This window comes from Danio rerio, chromosome 7 (assembly GCF_052040795.2).
Source record: "Danio rerio strain M-AB ecotype USA chromosome 7, GRCz13ab, whole genome shotgun sequence".
Lineage (NCBI taxonomy): Eukaryota > Metazoa > Chordata > Actinopteri > Cypriniformes > Danionidae > Danio > Danio rerio.
The window spans coordinates 43,011,373-43,023,654 of NC_141027.1; the positions used below are offsets into that span (position 1 = coordinate 43,011,373).

Genomic DNA, 12,282 nt, shown 5'->3' on the forward strand with positions numbered 1-12,282 from the left:
GATAAACTATTAGTTTATTGTCATATTTGTTATTGTTTACCATGATAAACTACATATTAATCATATACATTAATGCATTTGACCCAGCTTAAAATATACTGATTTTGTTTAAAACTTAAAATCTTTTAACATTTCCTGTGTCATAGTTTGTTTCTTTCTCAGAAATGATTTAAAGAACAAATACCCTTTATTTTCTATTATCTCACAACTAAAACATTACAGTTGACTGGATTGTAACAGCTTGATCAAAACATAAATAAAAATTGATATGAGGTGGCAATTTCAAATGTATTTGAACTTTGTGATTCACATGTAATCTTTAAATGATGATGACATGAAGGTCCACTCTAAACCTGGTGTGATGTTAAAGCATGGCTCTGCTTTGCATTTCTCTCATTCTCAGTGAGTTGTAAATGGTGGGCTGCCATCTTTGCTGTGGCACCCAGCAAGCAATTGAAGTCCCCGTATTGTAACGCGGTTCCTAGAGAAACAGAATATTAAAAGACAAAACAGTGGGCATGGCTTGTTTTTTTGATAGCGAGCAGAATGGATGTTGTAAAGTAGGCAGTTAATTTAGAAAGCCTGAGAAAGGGTTGGGGGAGAATTATTACAACCTAACAAGACAACCTAACAAGCGTGGTAAATATGTTAGCCACGCCTAGTTCCTAAGATATGTAATCTGTCAATCTAACTGAAAACAAACAGGAAGTGCATTTTCAGACTTCATTTAAAGATTAGAAGGGCAAACTATTTTCTTTTGCTAAATGACATGTACATATTGTTCACCACAAAACTACCAATGTGAGCTAACAAAATCATATGGTTAGTTTTGATTTATTGGGCACTTTAAGGTTGTCTTGTTCAAGTCTTTGGGATTGTATGTGTAAAAGATGTTCATACTGGGAATCAAATCTTTGAATTGATACTCTAAAACAACTAGACCTAGAAAGTATTAATTAAATTGCACAGATTAGCCACAAATCTGCCAAAATATAAGTAATAGCTGTCTAGATGGTTTTGTTGGTTGTAAGGAGACACCTACAACCTGAGCTGACTTCAAAAGGGAGAGTGATATAACTGCTGGTTTGAGCTGAGGGCTGTGGGAGCAGAGCGAGATTGGTGGTGCGAGTGGTAAGGAGTGCCATACCAATCTCAAGTCCCAAAGAGTTGCTCCAGAGGGATAAAGAGATGAACAACTACAATAAATGATGAGAGAGGACAAGGCTCTAGCATCTTGTGTTGTTAATTTTATGTTTCTGCAGCAGTCATTAAAGAAGAGCTGCTGCTTACTTTACATTTACTGACTAGATTCCACTTTCCTAATCTTTTAACCTTGCTACATTGGTGCCAAAGTGTAGAAGGAAGAATGGGCTGGTGGTGATTGCTCCTGTGGTTGCTTGTTGGATTGGTAATGGAGCAACTTGTTCACAGCTTTGTCGGTAACAGGCAATTGTGTTCATCTAGTGTGAAAGTTGCATAGTGTTGCTTTAAAGCTGTTGTGAAATGAAAGTGTATGTTTTTTTTTTTAATTGCGACATGTGAAAAGGTTGTTGAGCACTCCATTCTATTAATTAGGTGTTGTCTGAAGTGTTCTTGCTCTGAAGTGAAGGCAGTTGAATGTGAGTGAATAATATTTCTAAAAAGTAGGGGTTTAACACTGGCATCCTGGCCAAATTTGCACACTGGCCTCTGTCCATCATGGCCTCCTAACCATCTGCTTATCATAATTGGCTTCATCACTCGCTCAGTTGGCGTTTTTGTGTGGAGTTTGCATGTTCTACCTGCGTTCTGTGTTCTCCCGGAGATGGGTTGCAGCTGGAAGGGCATGTTCGTAAAAACATGCTGGATAAGTTGGCGGTTCATTCCACTGTGGCGACCCCGTATTAATAAAGGGACTTAGCCAAAAAGAAAATGAATGAATGAATGAGTAGAGGTCACGTCCCCAGGTGCTTGATCCACAAGAACAGCAAGCACCGAAATCTGCCCACTTTTCATCTGATTACTGACGGCAGGCTTAGAGGGATCACTCTTGATTTTAATAATGTCTTCAGATGAAACGGCAACCGGGGCGCTCCCTTTCTTTAATCTTCCTTTCCGGTGACATCAAATCCTCATTATTGTCTAAAGCACGTGTGAATGTCTGTATGACCTTCGTTGTCTGATGCAGAAAGGAAAGGTAAGCGATTATGCCGCTGTCACAGAGGCTCACCTGTATGAGAAAATAATGGTCTGAAACCTGAAAAATGCCCAATGGACGGTATACAGAGTAGGGGATTAAGGCATGTATGAATTTCAAGGTTTACATAACATCCTGTCTACTATGATATAGTCACAGGCACAGCTATAAACTTTACACCCACAAACCGCTGGCTGAACGTCTGATGCGTAAGCCATACAAAATTGGAAGCATTTTATAATTTAAAGCATAGACTCTTTATAATATGTCCAAGAGTTTCATACACTGCTCTGTTATTGCAAGTCATAAACACTCCATTTTCACACCCTTAAACATGACTCTTAATTAAACAAACAGCGATTTGGTTGGTTTACATGTCAGTCAGATGGCCTCTGTTTGGTCCTTGGCCAGTAAAGGGATGGAGACCAAAATAGAGAATCGTCACCCAGAAGAGATTATTGCTGCTTGTTTAAACTACTCATTTAAAAGGAGCTGAGTCAACACAATACTTGAGCTTTGGACAATTTAATTTGAACAATATAATTGTTTTATGTTCAACCCACTCAAATTTGTAAAAACAATTAAATAAACTTAATTGATATTTGTTGGGACAACATGAAGAATTGTGTATAACCCAGCATTTTTACAGCATTTCTTTTTATAAAGACTATGAATTCAGTGCTTATGATAAAGTCTTCATGTTCAGTTTGGGGATAAAAAGAGAAGCGAAATATAAAAGATGGGAGCATGATTAAAAATAAATGTTTACAATTTATGATTTAATTAACAGATTACCATTGAATATCACTTTATAACTCTGCACATGTGCACGGTTAGAAGGACACTGGTTATTTATAAACAGACAATGGCTGTTTATTAATGCATTACATTTACATTTAGCCATCTAGCAGATGCTTTTATCTAAAGTGATGTACAAATGAGGACAATAGAAACGCTTCAGGTCACCGAAGAGCAGCAATATATAAATGCCATTAAAAGTCTTAAGTTGATTTAGACTTTTTAGTTTTTATTTATTTATTTTTTTAATCAGACAAACAGGAAAAGCAGTTAAGGGTAACTAGTAAGTGTTGTTGTTAGTCAGTTAGGTGTTGACGAAACAGTCTTCGAGCATTTCTTAAAGATGAACAAAGACTTGTTTGTGTTGAGTTAGGTAGGTCAATCCATCAGGATTGAATGTTAAAGATGATTGTCCTTGCAATTGAATTTGTAGGGTATTGAACCCAAAGTGACGCTAGGTAGCAGTATGCAGGATTGGGCGACTACAGCAATGTGGTCAGTGAATTTCAGCTGGTCATCAAGCACCACTGATAGGTTACTGATGGTCGTGAATAGAATGATGTTCCCAGCTATATGGTGAAATTGTGAGCATGTGTTCGGGAGGTTGGAATTACCAGCAGTAAAATTTTGGAAAGGTTTAGTTGAAGGTAAAAGTCCTTCATCCAGACAGAGGTCAGACCTGCTGATATTCAAGAGTTCCCACTTAGATATGCTTGGCATTTATAGCAGGTTTGGCATGCTGTCTCGGGAGAGAACTCTGAGCTCGGAGATATTTGAGCCCAGGGCTCCCGCCCGGTCTAGAAGCATATCAGGAGAACCGAGATCAGGTAGGTCTTGATCGCTCCCCCTTTAGAAGTGGAGAAAAAGGAGGAGATGGGGTGGAAGGGGGGATTCTTCCAAAAAGAAGATAGAGCAATAAGCAGAAAGTGATCCATTTATATTAAGCTAGGATCATTCTGATTGGATTATTACTGATTATGGATGAGTGCCCAGCGGTGCAAAATCATATCACGTGCTACTCTCGAAATTAGTTTATGAAACTTCACTTCATGCAGTGGTTGTTGTGTGTGAGAGGCAGAGATGGCTGTCATTAGAATGGAAATAATAGGAAAAGTCATGTTTTTGAATGACAGTCCCAAGTGGTGTCATGTAGATGGAGGAGAGATGTCCTAGGACAGAGCCCTGAGCCACCCCAGTAAAAAAAAATGGCAGCTTCGATACGTGTTCTGCATATCTTCAAGACACCCTAAAAGGTCTACCTAAGGGCATAAGTATGAAGAATGTGGAGATCAAAACACCTTTGGAACCCATTGATTAATTTGTATAGACAAACAACATACTTGAAAAAATATTTTCATTGTTTCACATCTTCATTTTTGGAAGTGATATCTCTTTTTTAAGTTTTGTGTGTAGAAGTGTCAGTTGACAGTTGTTTTGGCATTGTAAATGTTTGATGAAGTGTGACAATGGAGCTAAAGCATCTGGTGAACCATATAATGCAACAGAGACAACAAGATGCTTCAGTGAGTATAAATATATATTTATACTGTTGTAATAATTTATTACCCAATTTGAACCCACTTTTACTTTTCTCTGTTTACTCTGTGTAGATGTTTATTCTTTTTTTTTTCTTCTATAATAATAGTATGTGGTCAGAGTGCAAGCCAAAACAAATTCCTTGTTTATATGAATATACTTATAGCCCATAAAGCTCGTTCTGAATCTCATTCAGATAAAACGTCATGCATTTTTTTGCATAGCAATGTGGAACGTGTCACTTCTTGTGCCTGAGCGGAATATCTTCAAAAACCCCTGAGCTTGCTTGAGTGCACTTAGAGAGACATGCCAGATGTTTGTTCAGATGCAAGAATGAGAGCTCAGGTGTCTTGCTGACACCATTCTGTTTCCTCCCAACAGAATGTCTTCCCATTCTGTCAATCACTGCTATAAGTACTCCTTAGAGGAGTTAATGAATAATTTGCCACCTGAAGGCTTGTCTTCTTACAGGATGCTTCTAATCTCTGACCCTTGCTCTAAAATCATTGCCACTGTCAGTTACCAGTCATGTTTTAATCCAGACAGTGATACAAAAAGAACTGTGTGTGGAGAATACACAAAATACAGTACACCCATCAATTTTGAGTAATACTTTATTTTGATTGCCCCTATTGCACATTTTGCTCATTAAATGTTGCATTAAAACTACATGTCAATTACTTCCCATTTGAGTATTAGTAGATTGTTTGCTTAATTTCTGTTGATACTGCTACTTCAACAGACATTTAACTGACTATAGGAAACTTTGCAAGTACATGTCAACTTACTCTAACCCCAACCCAACAGTCTGCTTATAATTAAATGAGAATTAGTTGGCATGTAGATGCAATGTAACTTAAATTCAACAAAATGCGTTAAAGGGACCATCAAAATAAAGTGATACTGAATTTTCTTAATTTTTTTGCACTCTTTATCAAATTAAAATATTGTTACCAAAATACCAAAAACTATTGACAATGGTAAAATAAAATGTAATAATTGATCCAAATTGTGATAACTGTTTTAATCTGTAATAAATAATAATAATAATAAAACATTCGATAGTAAAGCTGTTTTTATTTAGTGCAACATGATCTTTCAGAAATCATTCAGATATGCGGATTTGTTGCACTAGATATATTTGTGCTAATGAATATTTGTAAAAAAAATTATGGCCCATTTCTTTTTTCAAGATTCTTAATAAATAGAAAATATTTTAAAAAGCTGTATTTTTTTGTCAACTGATCATTAAATAGCATCAAATATCAATTACAAAACAGTATTATAGAAAGATTTACTGCTCTTATGGATTAAATTCTTAAGTTGACAGTTTTAATTGTCTAAAAATGACACTTATAATGAAGGAATCATAAGTTGCTTAATTTCAGTATAAAGTTTATTGTATTTTGTACAATTTTTCATAATACATAATATTTTATTGTTCAGTATTTCTAATACTAAAAGATACTCATTATTGCAGGCATTTACAAATGTTCTGTTTTACATGTACAATCTATAGACAAAACAGTGAAACACTTTTCACATGCTCAATTACACTTATTTACTTGCAGTCCTTAACTTAAATATATGTTTTAATTAACATGTGCTGACTTTATTTTTTTGCAATGTGGTCTTTTAAGACCAACTGTTTATCAAAGATCTCCCCAAGATTCCTGACTTATTTAGAAGGTACAATATAATTGTAGATGACTCCAGCTGGATAGTCAAATTATGTACTGTATTATGTACAGGCAGAGTTTGAATGTTCTCCCCGTGTTAGTGTGGGTATCCTCTGGGTGCTCCAGTTTCCCCCACAGTCTAAAGACATGCGCTATAGTTGAATTGGGTGGACTAAATTGGCCGTAGTGTATGTGTGTGAATGTAAGTGAATGGGTGTGTCCTAGTACTGGGTTGCAGCTGCATCCGCTGTGTCAAACATATGCTGCATAATTTGGCGGCTCATTTCGCTCTGGCAACTCCTTATGAATAAAGGAACTAAGCCGAAACAAAATGAATTAATGAATTATCTACAGCCAGATTTGTAGGGAAATGCTCAGGGAAAGCACCAAATGGTGATATTTCATCAATGCTGAGATTTCCTTCAGGCAGTGCAAGATCCACAAAGCTACTGTTGGATCGTTTAGTTGAACTGAGAGATAGATCTGTGTGCCATCAGCAAGCATAACAATAGTAAAAAAAAAACATGTTCTGGAATGATAGGACCCAGGAAAGTGGTGTAATCTGAGAAGGGGTCCAAGAACTGATCCCTGAGGAACCCCCATGACCAGATGTGCTTCGGATACCTCTCTCCTCCAGACAACACTTAAGATCTATTCGTGAAGTTAGACTTAAACCATTAATGTGGAGTTAAACATGCCCATCAAGAATATATGGATAGAACAATCTGATGATTCACAGTGTAGAAGGCAGCAGACAGGTCTAGCAGAAGCAGAACGGATGATTTAGAACCAGCTTTAGCAATCTTCAGGTTATAGCAGTCTCCTCAGGTCTAATAATTAATTAATTAATTAATTAATTAATTAAATAATAATTATTATAATTCTTGTTATTATTATTATAAAAATATGAAGAAGAAAAACATCCATTTATTGATTAAAATTCCAAACTGCTTGTCCAACCTTTGCAGGGTCTCAGGAATAGAGAACACCATACTAAGCGTTTGAAGAAGCATTCATATGCATGGCATGTCTTCCATCAGGCTGTTTGAGTGTTTAAACTGTGCTGCTCTTCTGTTGTTTGTGGGGGCGAATGCTTATGTGGGTGTATGTGGGTAACCCTTAACCTCCGCTGTGGCCTCTAATCGATCACGTCTGCTCCTGCCCTTTCATCTGCTGTTAGCTGGGCTTGACTGGCCACGTGGGCTTTGCTAAGTTCATCCAAACCGAAGCCCTGACTCAGCAAGTGACCAGAGGGCAGGGAATCCGAGGCTGGGAAAGAGCTTTAGCCTCAGGATGCACAGAGCCGGAGTCTGCATTTGCCAGCAATCCTCCAACACAGAGGCTCTGTTTCGGACTCTCCAGGATACTTCTTATTTCTTTCACTGGCTCAGGTTTTCAAACCACCATCAGTCTCAGTGAAGTGGGGATGTGTATTAAGGCGTTTCGGAAAGTAGTTTCCATTATTCGAGAAATTTAAGTCAATATTTGTCTTTGACACTAATGACTCTCAATTGAAAACACTAATGTGGTAAAGGGATAAAGGCCGTCTCTATCCGTCAGACTGAGAGACATTGGAAAGTGAGCTGGACTGTGCTCTCGCTCACAGTTAGAGGTGTGGTGCTGTACTGTATGTGGGTGTGGGGTTATGGGTGGATGGAGGTAGTGGTGTAAACCCAGGCTCTGTGTTATGGATTTTGTCGGTTAATGTTTCTGCATTTCCCTATCATCATTCTAAATCCAGCACTCAGTTTGGGAAAGGCCCTATTCTTACTCTGTCTTCCACAGAGTTGTCCTATAGAGGCTTAATGGAACTTAACCTGCCTTTTTTTCACCGATGGCCTACAATACTATGAACTTATTCATTTTTAAACATTAGATGCTGAATTTTTTATTTCGTTATTGGCCAATCAGATGCTCTTATAGAAGGAAGATATACATTTGTAACACTCATAATAACCATGTAGAAATAAATCAATTTTTGTCCGGGGAACAATGTTTTTATTTTTGAAGAGATATAACCATTACAATAAATGTTATTATGTGTTTGGATTACTTTGGATTCAGATATGTGGAGTTATGTTGAGAATTATAAAACAACAATTTTTTTTAACACACCTTGAATGCATAATAAACTTTTTAACCCATTGTGAAGGTTAATATGACTTAATCCTGGCTAGAGCTCCTGCTCTTTTTCTTTCTCTTGAGAGTGTCTTTTTCCAGGGAGTATTTTTTGTTCAATAAATAAATATTTCAAATCAAGTCAAGTCGAGTTACATGTGTGGACATACAGAGGAATGAAATGTCATGTCTCACAGGACAAAAACACAACACTGGACATAAGAGCTATGCATAACCTATGCATAACAAATATATACTATAAGATACTTAACTATACACATAAGACAAGCTATCCAAGTACTTTTACATGAGACTGAACAATGCTGTGCAGGATATTGTGTAAGAGAGGTATTAAAGGTAAATATTGTGCAAAAGAGGTATTTAAGGTTTAATATTGTGCAAGAGATGGAGTTTAGATAAAATGTCAGGTACATAAGCGAGAATAATGTTTCTACAGGTGGTTTGTCAAGCCCACTCACCTGAATGAAGCACAATTTAAAAATCACAGTGCTTCCAAGAGACATGGACTGATTAACAAAGTGCCTATAGTGCAAATGTGCAACCTTGTGCAAGAGTCAGAGAGATGAAAGGGTGTCTTTTCTACAGTTGGTTTGTTAAGCCCACTCACCTGTATGGGACATACTCAGGAATGCATGGGGATATTTGTGAGCATGTTCTGTTTGCGGAAAGCTTTTCCTGTCAGACAAATAAATAAATCTAAATATTAGGTTGGATGACTCAACATCTGATTAGTAGGGACCGCTTATGGATGTCAGCAGACCACTTTTGGACATGACTGGATGTCAAAGGGCCACTTTTAGACGTAAGTGCAAAACAGGTTTGGTGTCTGAGTGTTCGATTGGTAGGGACTGATTTTGGATGTCCATGGACCACTTTCGGTCGTCAGTGGACATTTAAAAGGTTTGGTGTCTTAACCTCTCATTAATTGGAACCACACTCTGGTGTCACTGGATAGTGAATGCTAGTATACCACTGCATTTGGACATTACTGGATATCATTGGACTGCTTTTGGATGTCAGAGGACAGTTGCTTTTAGGACAACTTTTACTTGACAATGATGTAGCCAGGCGAAGCAGTGGCGCAGTAGGTAGTGCTGTCGCCTCACAGCAAGAAGGTCGGTGGGTTGCAGGTTCGATCCTCGACTCAGTTGGCGTTTCTGTGTTGAGTTTGCATGTTCTCCCTGTGTTTGCGTGGGTTTCCCCCGGGTGCTCCGGTTTCTCACAGAGTCCAAAGACATGCGGTACAGGTGAATTGGGTAAGCTAAATTGTTCGTAGTGCATGAGGGTGTGAGTGAATGTGTGTGTGTGTGGATGTGTTCCAGAGATGGGTTGCGGCTGGAAGGGCATCCGCTGCGTAAAAATGTGCTGGATAAATTGGCGATTCATTCCGCTGTGGCGACCCTGGATTAATAAAGGGACAAAGCTGACAAGAAAATGAATGAATGATGTAGCAAAAGTTTTTCTCTTTTAAAGAGTTTGAATAAATGTAAAGGTCTAAAGCGGGACCTGACCAGATTTTATTGCGTGTGGGAATTAATTTCCGAATCAAAAGCGGTATCGGTCGGTAACTCTTGTGTAGTTTAAATGGGAGTGGGCGGGCTAACATTATATTGTTCTCCAAAGAAATAGAGAGAGAGCATGAGCGAGAGAGAAAGCACGCACATCCGCCATGGTGCTGTGTGTGTGTGTGTGTGTGTGTGTGTGTGTGTGTGTTTGTGTCTGTGTGTGTGTGTGTGTAAATGAGAGAGCACACATCCGCCATGGTGCTGTGTGTTGCTTGTTATAGGCTGTCTGGATTAGGAGCATCCAACTTGGTGTTGTTTGGGAGGCATTTCACATTCTTCCTTGACCCCGTATGTACCTGCTATGTGTATAGAAATAATGCTGATAGGATATATGAAGCACAACAGGTAGTTGGCAAATATTTTTAGTTGATATGTTTATAAATCTGACTTTGAAAGAGTCAGTGCCTCACCAGCCACAAACCTCACCGCACGTAACTGTTTAAGCCGGCACTCATGTCTTATCACAAAGGGGCAAACAAAACGGACATTTAGCCTACAATTCTTGCACAATCTACACTTTTATCTGTTATCTTTCTCTTTTGGTAGTACCCAATTTTAACGTGAGACTTTGGAAACCAGATCTTAATTTAGCGGGAGCGGTCAGGTTGGGTAGAAATTGGGGCATGTCAGGCAGCGAGTGACGGTCGGGTACGCAATAAAACCTGGCGGTAGTGGGACTTAGAATTCAGTCTCGCACAGATCTCCACAACAGTGTTTCAACACAATTTGTGTTAATACATTTGCTAAAAAGCTGCCAGCAGTTGGTGCTGTGACCTTGTTAGTAAAGAATAACTAGGAATATGATGATTAGAGTTGCCGTTGGCACTGATGTGTATGTAGTATTTGCATGTGTCTATGATGCATCTCCATTATTTGTTGTAATATTGAAGCAAGTCCACTCTTTGCTGAAGAATCGTTAGCAAACTCTTGAGCAGCATTGCTATGTATTATGTCATTAATTTGACAATGGATATATATTGCACATGTTTACATGCCTGACAAATGCTACAATTGGGCATAACACTGCCCGTTTCAAAGATTCCCATATTAGGTGTTTACTCAGAAATAATAATGATGATATTTTCAAAAACTTTTATTTTGAAACCCGTTTTCAAAATGATGTGTTTTCAGTCCCCAAAACAAAGAAGTTTTGGGCTAAAAATGTTGTTGTGTAAATGGCCCCTAAGTGGGATAGTTTTTACTGCATGTCAACTGCATGTAAATATTTACAGAGTGTAAGATGATGTCATGTCTCGGGTTCTGTGTTGGTAATACTGATTGTCTCCGCTGTGAGCAGCAGAAGTGGTGCAACTCCAGGACTGAGCGGCCATATCAAAACAGAGTCGCTGCTCATTCTGACCAATCAGGGCGGAAAATTGGAGACAAGGGGCCTACGTGGACTTCTAAAGCCAGGCCAATGCACAGCAACCCACGCATAGTGTTTCCTTTGCCCTTTCAAAGAGTCCTCACAGATCACACTAACAATCCCTATTGTAATACATCATTGGGAAACAAATGTCACTCCATCAAAATGCAGTTATTCAAGCATAAATGCATATGGTTGCTTTTTCATCACAAAGTCTGGTGTAGCAGACGAACCCCCAAGAGAGTGACAGCTAGTACTTATCTTCATTAAGTTTGACACAATAAAATAACAATACTAAGGAACTATTCTAAGTTCACAATAAGCTGATTCACCAGCATTTTGAAATTCATTTTAATTACATTTTTGCATTTGCTTAATCTTCCATCAGATTTTTTCCCCTTAGGGCTGGCAAAATGACCTAAAATCAAAATCTTGAATAATGAAAAACTATTGCTACCAATAATCTGTCAGACTTCTGAATATCAAATTAATAAATATTAATAATTGTGTTCTCTCGAACTACCACACCCGAGGGGTATTGCACAAAAGTGCAATCAAGAAAGCCTGGATAACAGAAAAAGTGCAGCTTGACCTAGTTTAATTGGGTCCTCCTGGATTATTGTTTATTCACGGCATCTGTTTAAAGACCATGGGATCGATCGCAAAATCAATGATGCAATGATGGATAAAACCTGATGTGAGCCAATCGAGTAACAAGATGAAAAAAACACCTCTCTTGTCAACCAATCTGGGAACTCCCATTACTTTCATTCTGCGAATTAACAAACATATGAGGATGTGTATTAACTAATTAAATGGTTCACTTTGCCTTAAATGTGACCAGTTGACATTCATGCTACAAATAAATTTATCGTGAAGATTATTGCAAACACTTACCCAATATGGCAGATTTATTTTATCTGTTTATTTAATCAAATTTATTTAATCTTCATCATTTATTAATTGCTTTCATTCATAATTTTTCTTTCTGATTGAGTTTAGTTAATCGATTGTTTCATCATC

The 12,282-nt window shown here is 37.9% G+C and overlaps 1 long non-coding RNA gene across 1 annotated transcript in view; it reads right to left on the bottom strand.

Annotated features, from left to right (window-relative positions):
- The window catches only part of LOC137496194 (uncharacterized), a 78,082-nt gene continuing 65,800 nt past the window's right edge, over positions 1 to 12,282 (bottom strand). The window contains exon 7 of the long non-coding RNA XR_015496102.1: positions 1 to 135. This is a non-coding gene — a long non-coding RNA (uncharacterized LOC137496194). The remainder of the gene's footprint in view (positions 136 to 12,282) is intronic.